This window comes from Notothenia coriiceps, unplaced genomic scaffold (genome assembly GCF_000735185.1).
Source record: "Notothenia coriiceps isolate Sejong01 unplaced genomic scaffold, NC01 NC01_scaffold00004100, whole genome shotgun sequence".
NCBI lineage: Eukaryota > Metazoa > Chordata > Actinopteri > Perciformes > Nototheniidae > Notothenia > Notothenia coriiceps.
The window spans coordinates 144108-158557 of record NW_011336801.1 but is presented as its reverse complement, the minus strand read 5'-3'; the positions used below and the strand labels follow the sequence as shown (position 1 = coordinate 158557).

Sequence of the window (14450 nt, the reverse complement as noted above, 5' to 3'; positions counted from 1 at the left end):
AGTCAACTGCATTGACTAACTATGAAGCAACTTTTGAACCCACAAAATGATTTCAGATAACCCTCCGTTTCCGCCTACGCTTTTCTGTGAAGTGAACAACTAAAAGTGGCGTCACATTAATTTATACTGTGACAAAGTATAGACTCATAGTCACATCCTGTTCAAATGCTGACATTTGTGTATCTGTTTCATTGGGTAATTTTGCAATTTCTTTTGCAACCAAGGCCAGGCACATTTAGCAATTTTTCCCTTTTTGTTTCAATGTACTGTACATTTCATACCTCAAGTACATGTCATAACATCCCTCTGTCTCCGAAAATCCGAATTACATAATTAACATAATGCTGCTTTGTCTGCTTTGTGAAAGCAGACAAACGATTATATAGCTGAAGGCAATTTCCTTTAAACCTCTGTGCTTCTGCAGTTTGAGCAATATAACCTCGGGCTGAACAAAATAAAATAAATTGACAGCAGAGAAAAACGGTGGCAGAAATCTGTCTGCTCTGAATATTGATGACTTAGGCTAGATGAAATGCCACTGGGAAGTGAGTAACAAGTCAAATGTCAATATGGTTTGGAAAATCTAACATCACTTTGATTGTGACCAATGGAAACAATCACATTTCGCATGGATAAACAAATTTCACTGACTTACACTTCCTGTTTTAATCAGACTGTACAGCAACACCCTTTGCATCTTCACAGTCCGTCCTCTCCCCCTCCCTGTGCATTAGAGTCACAATATGGAGGGAGTGATAAGGACGAGGGATGCATTCAGCCCAGAAACTACCAGGCTACGTGTCAGACTCTCCTGGGGAGAGACACCGACATGAGAGATACCCGGGCTGGACCGGAGAAGGGGATTATTATATTATCAGAAAATGGTATTCCTCCGTGTGAAGTCACATGGATCAACAGTCACTCCCAGATAAAAGGAGGGCCAATGTCTAAAGGGCAAAGGACTTGGGGATCTTTAATGATAATGCTCCTGCTGCAGCAACGTGTAGTTTTATCCTTGAGGCTTTCTTTGTGTCTGGAGCTGAGCCAACATGATGGCTGCAAACGCACTACAGCATAATGACAAAAAGCCAACAGAGCCCAGGGTCTAGGACAATTTTCAAAGGATGTGTGTGATGCTTGAGAATATACGGCAGAAGCCTAGAAACTGCATGGATACAGACTCGAAGTTGACATATGGTACACCTGCTTCCTGCTTGCATACATCATAAGATAAGGGCCCTATGGAAGTGAGTCATCGCTCCTCCTCACGGCAGCTGATATTGTCTGCCCCCCCTACCACCGCCTATGGCCTAGCCCCCTTCGCACGACTCTGTATTCACTGAGCTTGCGGCAGGGCTGATAAGAGGACGGCTGGAGAGCACCTGTCTGCATACCTGCTCAAGCGATGTCATTTACCCCCAGCTGGGCGCTCAGTGTCACCGTACAGCAACTGTCTCTCTGGGAGACAGGTGGAGAAATAACTAGCCCCACTCTGAAAAGACTGATTTCCAGCCCTCAAGAAGTTGTCAGAGCTGTACAAAAATTGTTCAAAGCAAGAAAATGAAACCACATTGAGATATTAATCTGGTGTGAGCAGGATTATATGTAGCACTAGCTAAAAAAACATGTATTTTTGTAGAAAGCAAAGGGTTTTGGGTTACAATATCTACCTCACTAACTGTTTGCGCTTTGACGGATAATATATCAGTGCTTTTATTAGTGAATAAAGTTCACTATAACATAGAGTTATGTGCTTCTTTTTATTTATATAGTCTGTAGTCTGGGTCCCATTTAGCAATCTGTGGCATTTTCCAAAGGGATGAAACCTTTCTAGACACTAAGAGGTTTGCGTTTAACAGAAATGTAATTGCAACAGGTCAGATTTCCTAAGAGAGAGATTGACACAACACTGTTAAATTAAAGCGCTAAATGTAGGATGACATTTTCAGGATTTCACTTTAGTATCAAGCCCACCGTTTGCCATTGATGAGCTCATCTGTAGTCTTCGTGCCATTAGCACTTATTGAGTGATTGTGTCCTTCATCAAGGCTGAACACAATGAGGAGCTCGAACACAAGGCTATTTAAAATAGAGGGACGTTAGAAAGGCCCTGAGGGTTCAAACTAGAGACATGTAGGGACAAAAAAAGATGATGTGAAAGAGGAAAAAAGACTGTCATTGACGAGAGAATGTCTCTCTCAAGGGAACTGGCATCTAAATCAAATCAGTCGGATAACTGTAGCAGTGGGCGACTGGCAGCTTGACAGATCTCCTCTATTCATAAAGAAAATACATTGCCCCTGTCAATCAAACATGATGAAACAGCTTAGAACATACAAATGGCTGGAGGGCAATGGACAAAGAAGACACAAGGTTGCATAATTGACTTTGTCTGCAAAAAATAGTTACAAATATGGATTTCACCACATTTGTCTTGGCACCGGCAACAAAATGAAGTGCCTTTGAACGATTGTAACTGGTTCTTGAGGCTGACCAAAAAAAAAATTGGTCGATAACAACATACGTGGTTATTGAGTTACTAATATTTTAATATTGAATCATCAAAAAATGTAGTTGCTAATGTTACGACTTACAATCATTTATACTTTTTAGATCGGGCCTTTGGCGTGAAAAGCATTTTAACTACACTATACAACATCTATTAATATCTTTATCAGCACAAAGCTGTTGGGCAGAAATATTACTCACTTAGGGAGTCAGAAAGTTCCAAGTGTAAGAGTCATCTGACTGGAGAGATCAAACCTATTAACCACACAGATAACTGAAAATCATAATGATTGTAATTAACTTTAAAGACATTGGCAACAGTGTTAATGGCCTGCATGCTGTGTTGATAGTTCCCTCCCTGTGTGGTACAAATGGAATTGCTACGGCCCTAATAACTCATCAGAGTGAGCCCTGTCCACGCTGTCTACCCTGTCATTCAGAGGCGGATCAGTGAAACAGGCAATCAGGCAGACTTGTTTTAAAGTCTGCCGTCTCCGCTCATAGCTGTCCGTCTCTGCTCTAGAAAAAACAACCAATCTCACACAGTGGCAGCTAATTGCTGTTCCCTTGTGTACCTTTATTCTTTGCTGAACAATTCCTTTCTTTGTGTTTACCACTGTCAATGTGTTATGATTGATTATTTGTGTGAAAAGATGCCGTGTGTAAATGGATGCATTATCTTTTTTTGTACTTTATTAAAACACCACTGGGAATCTTTTGTTGTCAACCACTAAAAAGTTGTAGCAAATCACATTTCAAACTGCTTATTTTGCAGCTTTTTCTCAAGTGAAAATGCTTTTTTGTTATGGACTATGAAGAGTGGTGACTGGAAACAAACCAGACAAGGCTTAATTTGCAGGGTAGGAATATCTTTGAATTTGTCCTATGCTGACCATGAGTTGATGTCGTACTGTCCACACAAAAATAATGACAAAAACCCTTTTCAGCCCTTTATTTATTCCTCCCTGAAACCACAGCAAAGGCTAATGATTTTACCTATCAATAGGAGTCTGCCTGTTCAGTCGAGAGCACGCTGTCTTACTTCCTCAATTTCTTGAATCTCAAATAGAAGAATGTAATTGCATGGTCTGCTGACATGCCCCTGAAATGCCCTTTTTAGTCTAATTCGAAGTGCCAGCTAGTTCTATGGCTAGGCAGAACTCAGTGCTCCACATAACAGAATATTGTTCAAGTATCCAAGACATCCCCATAGACTTCCCTTTGTTATTGTCTTTATTTTCAACTCCTGGAGAAGATTAAAAGATGTTGTTTTTGCTATTGGGTATATATCACTAACCCATTTACAGCGGAAATGAGATGTTTCCGGCTTGTTTTCTCTTTAGTGCAGGGAACTCTTGAAAATACTCTGAAAGACAATTTTCCTCAGTTTTGTGAGTCAGTCCTCAGAGCTCCCGAAGAGGAAGTTCTTCTTGTGTGGAAGAGTTCATTTTATTATTCAGTGTTGTTTACAGAGCATGACAGCTTAAACTTGACTTATCTGCCCAAGCAACAGGAAGATTAGAGGTTGTGTTGGAGACTGGGGCGCAGTGAGAAAAGACATGAGGTTTTCATAAGTAAAAGTGAACCTGATCCGTATTGCAAAAAGGAGTCAACGGAAAAATGCTTAAATCCCCAAAGACTAATTAATCTCCGGATACCTAATTTACTATCACAAGTTAAATCAGAGATAGGATTATCAATCAAGATGTCATTGTCAGTATGCATTACAGACACTACAAACAGTGTGCCAAGCAGATAATGTCATGGAATACTGACTGATAAACAAGAGAAGGTAAACAGGTGATTATCCGCGATTCATTGTGCAGGTGTGTTGCAGTGTTTCTTCCCCCCTAAAGACAAAAACAGAAAGGTGGTATTTTCCTATAGACACTGTGACGAATGTGCACAGCATCAAGAATACTCTGCTGGCAGCTTGCCTTCACAACCACAGAGCCAGAGAAAAGAGATAAAGCCAGCAAGTGCTTTGTTTTGCTAAATTCAAGGTGTGGAGGAATATGAAACATGAGGACACAATGACGATGGAAAACCCTGTGATGAAGAGACTTGGGACACCTTGAGGATAGAATAGCACATTCTGTCCGCAGAGTCCTCGTGTGCAGCTGCCCAGGAGGACTCTCGACCTACTCTAATATACCGATTTCGACCATTCACTGTCATACTGGAAAAAGCTGTTAGTCGTTCTGGAACAAGCTCTTCTGCAAAGCCATTTCCCATCTAGGACCAGTAACAGATCCTCCTAAGCAAATAAGCAAGACAACTGAGGACTAAACTGCTAATGACTTCAGAATGTAAGCAGAATAACAGTACATGGCTTCAGGCTCGGGCTGTTTCCCGTTATGGCTTTCTCTACACAAATAGATGATGAGCTGATTGTTAAAGCCAATGCTGGCCGCAGGGCTGTAAACATTCATTTAACATGTGGGCTCTTGAGAGAAGCAGTCTTCAAATCCCCTCACTGCCACGACCTCTTAAAAATTCTCAGAGAAGGGAAGTGGATTTTGGTTAACGTCCACGAAAAACACAGGAAGCACTGTCGGGCAAGAGCGTGATGGAAGCAGTCGGAAGAAGGAACAAAGAGGGTGTCATCGCTGTGTCAGCTGGGGAAAGATGTTTTTCCACCAGGCCACTCGCAATAATTAAAGTTCAGCGTGAGGCCACTGCAGGGCTAGTACAGCTATGAGCCTGACATGTGACACTGAAGCAACCTTGTGATTGGCTAAAGTGGGATGGTGATAAATAGCTGCTGATGACACTGAGGTCTGCCTCTTCCAGTATCAAGGCTATTTTAATTTGCCAGAGGGATCTTAAAGGGACAGGATCTCTCACCTTAAACTGTGGATAGGTGTCACGTTGTATTCACTTAATTCCAGCAACAAGTCATGATTCTTTTTGTGGAGCAGATTGATTTTAAGCAAACATAAAGACAAAAAATCCTTAACATCCTTGCTGATTTTAGATACGACGACAACCCGTTTAAATCTTTAGCCTATTCTCTGTGAGCAATTTGTTTATGGTACAATTAGACAATCTGGACAAAGTAAAGTTGGGTAACATGTTGAATTGGAAGTGAGTTTGTCACTTTGCCACTCCTAAGATAATAACACTTACTAGATTTTACCCCACATACAAACGTTGTTTCCTGCTGCATACATATATTGCTCACTGCAGTTTTCAATAAATGTGGTCTTCTTGTGACGAGGCCGTCTCTAAATATTATAAATAAAGAGAGACAGGATTACTTCCTCGTTGTATAATCTGCCAACCAGAGAAGTTGCAGTTTACATCTGTGTCGGTCCACAATGTTGTGACTACTACTACACATTTGTGTAAAATTCTCATATGAATGCTCGAGCTATGGCCAAAAACACGCTTTGTGATGTCACAGTGACATTTGACCACCAAATGCTATTATTGTGATCGAGTGAATACATTCTCACCGGGCGTTCCTTAGATATCAACTTTACAAAAATAGAAGGATAGAAAAAGGACAGTCTTTAATGCCTCGGAGGCATAAGAATTGTGGGAAATCATAAAGTGGGAGCTTCTCATGCAGCCAGGAAGGGAAAGAAAGGGTTAAACTCAAGTGTATTGCATTTTTTACCCAAATCTTCTATTAATTGTTTTGGATCCTATTTTAATCTTCAAAATGAAAAGTGTCGCAATAAATACATGACACAAATGAAAATGATGAGCTTTAACTATGGAGCATTTATTTAGATAAATGAAATAAATTGGAAAAGGCATCAGTGGAGACAGTAAATGAAGCGGGAACCAAAGCGAGCCACTGAAGCATGAAATGACTCCTTACAAAGGCTCGGGAGTACAAGAGAGCATCTGGAAATATGATTGCATGCATGGGGCTACATCTCTACAGAACAATTGATGATGGAGCGAGCAGGAGCCCTATGACCTGTCTAATACGACACTTCCTTCTTTAGCGTCCCCCGGGGTATGTAGCCCAATCTAATCATATAAATCGTAACACAGGCAATGAAGGAAAAGATCAGTATTCACCGTGGCTCAGAGTGGCTCCATTCATCATATTACCCAGGGAGGAGTCGGCCATCACATTCCCCCAGATCACACATACTGTTGACCAAAGATCAGAATCTAATCTGCAGGAAGTCAGGCAGCAGCACCCCCCCCCCCAGGAGACCAGAGGACCTGACCGCGACCTGACCGAGGAGCCACCGGGTCAAATTATCAACACTTTGAGGGGGGCGTGCAATGTGCCCTCTGCCCATGATTCATAACTGCTGCTCTGCTGGGATCTCACTCAAAGTCCCAGTTCAGCACTTTCTTCCAGCTTATCTTTTATTCATTATTTTAATTTCACTGGCAGCCTCCTTCAGCCTGGGCTCCTTCTGAGGTGGATAAGTGCTTAAGATGGTGTCATTAAAAAGCGTAAAAAAAAAACAATGGCTGCTATTTAAATTATTGATTGCGGTAATGGATATGTTATGAGGAGCATAGGGTGCTCTGGTCTCTACGCAGAACGCTTACTCTGAGGCTAAATCCAGACTGAAAATGATAATGTAGAGATGAAAAGAAAGGTGGGAGTTAATTTGTCTAATCTAGGAAGGGAGCTTAGTTTACATGAAATTTGGAATAAAAAATTGTAATTTTATTTGAAGAGCTGCATCTCTAACACAATCAAGGATTTCTCTTTTGAATGAGAAGGAGCTTCAAGTTTGAGGGGCATATGCAAAACCTGCGTTTGCACAGCAGCTCCCGATGAATAATGTATCAGGATGAACTCGGATGTGTCTGTAACTTATTATATAACTTTAGAAAATGTATACCCCGATGAATTCCAATAATTCGGAAGACAGCCTTGTGTGTATTTTAGTATTCTTCCTGCTAATGTATTTTTGGATAAGATCTTTCTAACAGTGATTTTTTTAGTCACTATAAAATCAGTTTCTCCACTTTATCTTTTGTTTCTGCTTTTATCTCTCTGTGTCAATGGTCGGGTGTTTTTTCCTCTTGATCCGTGTCATTGTTCTTCAAATATAAAGCTGTGTTGATGACAGATTTTGAGATGCGTGTTGAAATAATAGACATAGGAGACACAGAATGCTTACTGATAGCGACAACTCATTGTAAGTAAGACGTGAGCAAAGTGAACGAAAAGTTAGGAAATCACTTTGATTCATGGATTCTCAGTACTGCGTAGGAGGCCTTAATGTTTTGGGGATTTTTGAAATGGGTTCCTCATTCCCTTAAGCTTCAGTCTTGTTTAAATGTGGGTGGCGCATGCAGCATGAAACATTTAAATTGACTAATTCTAGCAACTCAGCACAACAACCTTTTTCCTACATGGTGTTTAAAGAACCTGGCTTCGCACAGACGGTCCAACTAAAATGTGGAAGTATCTATCTGGGGATCACATTAACACCTGTTTTTTTTAACCATGAATATAAGCAAGAACACAATTTTACTGGTATGGTAACATTTGACCCTTTACCTAACCTGACGTGTTCCTTTTAGACGAGTGGTTCCCAACCTAGGGGGTGCCAAATATCGCAGGGGGGACGCCAGGCCTCAGATGATTTGAGGCCAAATATCATATTTAGACTTTTTTTTCTGCGTTACTCTTGTAAAGTCGACGTAGTAATTAGTTTCTTTAACCATAACCTATTTCCTAAAGTCAACTCCTCACGTTGCTAACTATCTACTATCGAAAATTTTCAAGGTCTTACTCGTAAGGGTTCACCTATAAATCGATATTTACTCTTGGGTACCCTAATTGGCGTTTAATCCCTTAAGTAGGAGTACTTTTATAAGTACTCGTCTTCCAACGTTCAATTGTGGTTAGACCGAGAAATAGTCGAGATACGTCTATGAATGGACTCCGAAATGACTTCGAAGAAAAACTAGGAGAAACCATATCGAAAATCAGGTAAAAAGAGTTTGAACTGAAACTATTTCTAAGGAACCGCCTAATAAAGGTATATCTAGTTCAACTTTGCTTCAGTTCATTTGTTTGCCGCGACTTAGTAGGAAATCTACGAACGTTGCGAGTGTTCGTTAGGAATCACCTGAATAATTCGTAAGTTGAAGAAAGTTTCGTACATCTTTACATTGTTAATTCTATATAACCGTTCCTCTTATTCCCTATAAAAGTTCTCTACGTGGTAGTGGAAAACATGATTATGGCTATCGGTTACCAAACCACTCTTTATAGCCGTTTACTAAGAAACAACAAACCAACGAATAAGTTAAAAGGAGAGATATTGGTGTAAGGAATCCTAATTGTAAAATTGTGCAGTAATCTCACAACTACTTCACACTTTTATTCGAAACTAAGTACTATTACATTTGTATTACAGTAGAGAAAACACAATCGACAATCGTACATTTAACATTATTGATCTTTCGTATTCACGGTAGAGGTCTAATGTATAAAAAGAATTACAACCGGGTTGTTACAACTACGGTCTAGTTAGTAGCCGCAGGGATTTGAGACGGTGGTAATTGTAAAATTTAGGACACATACACTGTCGACTGTTGAGGAGTCATGTATAAAGGTTTCGACACGACTACAAAAGGAGGGTCACGACCCTTCCATAAACCTAGGTTGTTAAAAGAGGAAGGAAATGACGAAGTATAACCGTGTAGGTTGATAAATCAAAAAGCTGTAAAAAGAACTTCACGTGTCGACGGCAATGTCGACGTTTTGTGTTGTGACCTGAATTTCGTCCTTTGAACGAACCTACAAAGCCCTCTGTAAACATGTGACGATTTATTTTTGGTACCGCTGGATTCTCCCGTAGTCTCGACTGGTCTCTCGGTAAAGGTGACGTCACACGGAAGTATGAAAGGTGTAATTTTTTTGAAAAAATTATGTGTAGAAGAATATAATATTTAGCGTGAACGGTCCGTTCTTTCAGAGGTGTCCAAAAGATACACCAGGACATGCGAACTCTAGTATAAAGGTAATTGTGTGGTTATTGCCCGTTTACGTCGTGTCGCCTTTTACCCCCGCGAGTAGACTAGGGTGTGAGACTACAAGAGGTAGTTCTTACTTCGTAGTTGACCACCACTTAGAATATCAACGTGAGTGGTTGTCGAAATATGTAAGGATTTTTCTTCGTTGAAAGGACTTTTTGGTATGGGAGACAAACTTCTACAGTTTAGAGGTCCACAATTTTTATTTATCAACGTCAGAACATTTCATGAACGACAAAAACAAGTTCCCAGGAGAGTGACGATAAAGAAAATTTTACGTCAAGAAAATAATTTTACATTTCTGAAATCGTAGCGTCAATTCAACGTCAAAATTTATGTACGAGAATTTCAATCAATAGCCCAAGCCCTTATTTCTTATTCTTTAGATGTTGGCTCTCAGCTTCAATGAACACAAGATGCCCCTCAGCACTGTTAGACATGTTGCATTACATTCTTATACATGCCTCAAAAACAAAGAAAAAAGGTTTACATGTATACCTCGACCTTGCGCCAATACCGGACGGGAGGACGATGCGAGACACTTTCCACGGGCTACTAAGATAGACGGTTAAGAAAGAAGGTCGCGGGCACTTTAGACCCTCTTCAACGAAAAGGTGAGTCGAGCGGACGTGGAAAGCCACTGTCGGATGGGTCTCAAATGTAGGTACTCCCGGGGTCCAAATGTATAAATGTTGTAGTCTTAATGCGACGCCGGAACAAACGTGTCACGAGGCTGCAAGTATCGAGGACGGTTCGGTATCATTGTCTGTCGGATATAATCCGGCACAAATGCCCCGACAACCTTTGTGCGAATTTTACTCAATCCCTCCCTCTGTGCCAGAGATATTACGAACGGGGTGTCCCCAGGTAGTTCCGACGCCTTAATAGTTTTAACGTGTTGGTCGAGTAACAACCCGATGCTGACTTAGAACCGTGAAGTTGTAACATCCTAACAAATGGATTCACACAACACCGTTAACATTTCTTGGGATTTTTTAATTTGTAGCAAAATTAGTAAAGAGGGATTTTCAACAGTTTATCCTAAAAAAACGACGAAACCGATCAATGTCCTTTGAGCATCGGTACTCAATACCCGAGTTGACACTGGTTCTTTGCGACACCTAAAAATCTACAGGCGGGGGGATGAGGGAGAATAGATTGTCAAGTCTAGAGACTTGCCAGGGTATCTCGCGACACTCAAACTCTGTGGTGGTAAGAGCCGTATCCCGGTTGAGTCATGTCCCTTTGTTACTTGACTTTTCCAGTGGTGACTAGTCGTAAACTTGGGATCGTGCATAACAGCTTCGAAGGTGTTCGTCTCCTTGTACTTTTGATGTCTGGGTCGGACGGGTGGTGGTGTTGTTTAAAGGTGGAGAGAAGATGCTAAAAATGTACTCTGGACTTGTCGTGAATGTTAGTTTCTGGTCAGCCGATGTGGGATATGTCATGACCACTAAGAAAAAATTAGACGTTAGGGAAAAGTCTTAATTGGGAGAAAATTTAGAATCGTAAGTTCCGCTTTCTGTGTACGTAACAGACGGTAAGTGCACAGGGCCCGCAGAGCATCTTACCATATAAAAATAATCGGGCAACAACTCCAATAGAGTAGACTACTTTAGGAATGCACATTACAACACGTTTGTTTTTGGGATGCTCTTCTGCAACCTTGAACTCGCTCTCTATTCTTGGTCTCGTGTGGTGTTTCCGTTAACGACAAAAATTCGATCTTCCTTAGTCTTAACGGACCTTCGACTCTATTTACTACAACCGTAGTCGCTATTTGCCACCACACTAGTTATTGTCTATAAGGGTCACAGCATTTGTAGACCCATAGTTGGTGATAATAAATCTGACTTAAGGCATCTCGGGGGGGAAACCCCCCAAAACCCCCTTATACTGCTAGAGAAACCAATAATACCTAGTATAGTGCCGGTTAAAGTGATGACCTGTTTCTTTACATAAGTTAGGTACACACCGTTAACAGAACTGTTAGGTGAGGTCGAGGTGCTAGGCGTGGATTAGTTTTCAGATATCGTCAGATCGTACCGTAAGCTGTTGACGTCTCATCTTAGGTTCGTGGACGAAGTATGAGAGTCGATTATTGGAAATTTGGTCGACGTCTTGCGGAGTTGACCCATTTGGGACTTTTAAGGTCAACTTAACAAAAAAAGGTGGTTGGCATTCCTTCCTCCATTAAGTTCTATAACCCTCGTCTCTCCCCTTATCAAAACCCCCGAGTCCTCATGTTACCACCAGCCCGAGCACTGGGGACACAACTCCCCTGAAAAGTCTGTCGCTGATTATAGTTTCGGTCGAACCTTTGTTCGGAGGGTCTTACAAGAACCGAACAAGTGACACGGCGACTGCACTTCGGTCGTAGAGACTACGGGAGGGGGTGGGTAGAAGAAAGAAGTAGCGAATCCATAGGACATTATAGACGGGGACACTTCGCGCTCTACGATCTAATACGACTCGTTGCGGACGACCCCTCCGTGGGTAATGGGATACACGGAAAATACAACGTGTAACAACTCGGCGTGTAGCCGGCGCAGGTCCACAATGTATGCCGTGTCCCTTCTCTCGTCACTGTCGTCTCCACCTGAAAAGTCGTCCCTAGTCCAGTGTCCTTTCTAGTACTTGTAATTATTTAATATGGTCATCTTATTGGGTACATTTTTGGTTTTGACATTGTGAAAGTAACTCAAATTCCACTATTTTTTTTCCCTTTTCGTTATTGGGAAAAAATTCCCCGAAAGACGTTTATTTACCATTAATTCACCTAATATAAAAACCAAAATTCGAATAAAAGTTTAATGTATGTTGAAAAACAGTAAGTGTATAAAAGGATGTTCTACTGTAGAAGTTTTTACCGAGTAGGTGTTTGTCCGGTGTTATTTATTTATTTTTACAAAAGTAAATAAACATTTAAGATAAATATCACACATGAAGGTATCTAAAGTTTACATGTCTATCATCGCTAACTTCTCCCAGAACCTATAGAAACTGAAATTAAATACGATCAACCCAGTTAGACATTTTTGGCGACTTAGGTGACATAGGGTATTACGTTGAGTTATTCGAAGGAACGTAGAAAAAACCTAACGTCTGCGTGACTAGTGAGTACACTGACCTGTAACGTATATGCGTGTTTTTTATTGTTATATGTAGTTTGAAGTATTCTTTGGACTTACCTCACTATATCACTATGAATTAGTTCCCGAAAATTGAACTGAACGAAGGGAGGTATTGTTACATAGACGGAAAAATAAATGTTGTGTTAACAGGTGTCTATTCTTCATGATGTTACTACTGATTTGAAACTAATTGGTAGATTAGTAACATATGGAATTACAGGAGGTAATTTAGCAACCACAAATTTTATAAAGTAGGTTTATCCTCAAAGAGAGAGTGGTAAATCGTAGTTTGGATGTATCTTTAAGGACTGAGTAGCGTTTCACGATACCAAACTACGTTTACTGGCGTTATTTAATCTACTGGACACGGTTGAGATATGGTCGCGCGTCTGAAACCTAGGGAGACGAAAATTTATTGGAATGACCATGGCTCGACTACGTCGAAGAGTTTAACGGTTGTCTTTATCTTGTACGTTACCTCCGGATTTGACGTGTAAATTTAAGTCTCAACCATTCGACATTAAAAAACGTCGACATAACGATTCGACGACCTATAGAGGTAGGTAAAACCGTACTTATCAAATAATAAGTTAAGTCCTCTTTCGTCATTTTACATTACGAAAATACCGAACGGGGTTTTCGAAATATATTACTTATGACTAATGTTCAACGACAATTTACGACTACCACCGTAATTCTGCTTATCTTTGACAGTGTGTAAATAGGCACAATTTACAAAAATTATGGCATTTCGAATTTGACTCAGTGGTCATGCGTAACACATTTTGTTCAGGTTATTATCACTATATTAGGACAAAGATAGACTATGGTAGAGACACCTCTATAGGAGAGATTTTCGCTTAAACGATAACCAAAGTTGTTCAGTTTTAAAGTTAGTTTATCCGTCCACAAGTGACCTCCCTCTCAGGTGTCACCGGGCCAATGAAACCCAATATTTCTGTTACTAAACGAAGATCGAACGGAACTTTCTTTTTAGTTATATTAAAAATTTACGGCCTCCTCGGTATCGTCGGCACTTCGAGACACCACGAAGGGTCTCCTAGGTCGGGTATTCGGGAGATAGATTGTAGGACCCGACTTTTTGTTAGTACACACTCCACCTCCAGAGAGTAACTCACAGACGGAGGTTATTATCTTGCAATGGACAAAGGCGACATCCGCACACTCCCGCCGGTACAACCTTCCCGAAATGTCTCGTCCGAAAACAGTAGAAGTCATGTTTTTTATCTTTCGAGCGACCTCGGGGCACTCGAGTCCGCCTCAAATGTCAGACTCCGATACCTTTTCTATACAGTCGACAATTTTTGTTATTAATTTAATCTTCTACATCATCTTTGTTTCTGTCTTTTAATGTGCAAAATGTTCTAAAATTCACAAACTAAGTTTATGAGGGTGTTACAATAACGAAAGGTTGAAACGTCCGTTTACAAGAGTCACCTCTTCGAGATTTTTGGGCTGGGTCGAAATGACAGATCGACAACTTTATTTAACTCGTAAGCGATCTCGAATATCGGAGTCCTCCGCCTCCTCTGGTTTGTCTCGATATTCTCTAGACGAACCAAAAATTACCACCTCCGCATGTAACAGCGTCATATGACTTGACACCTGCACAAACCATATACGTATATTAGGATAGTTCCATACCTGGTTTCGCATAAAGGTATTCGGAAACAGGTTGTCAAAGAGAAAAAGTTATCCGTTGTAAAAAGGGATGTCGTCGATTTGGTTGACGTCACAAGTTATGTTTATTTTACACATTAATTCTGTCCAGTTTACCCTTTTACAAACAGAGTAGTCAGAAGACGTGGTCGTTTC

At 40.7% G+C, this 14450-nt stretch overlaps 2 protein-coding genes across 2 annotated transcripts in view; one reads left to right on the top strand and one right to left on the bottom strand.

Moving 5' to 3' along the window:
- Nucleotides 1-14450, top strand: part of lhpp (phospholysine phosphohistidine inorganic pyrophosphate phosphatase) — a 92396-nt gene that overhangs the window by 16169 nt on the left and 61777 nt on the right. The gene's annotated exons all lie outside the window — the stretch shown is intronic.
- LOC104942010 (carbohydrate sulfotransferase 15) overlaps nucleotides 1-14450 on the bottom strand; it is a 37993-nt gene that overhangs the window by 13734 nt on the left and 9809 nt on the right. The gene's annotated exons all lie outside the window — the stretch shown is intronic.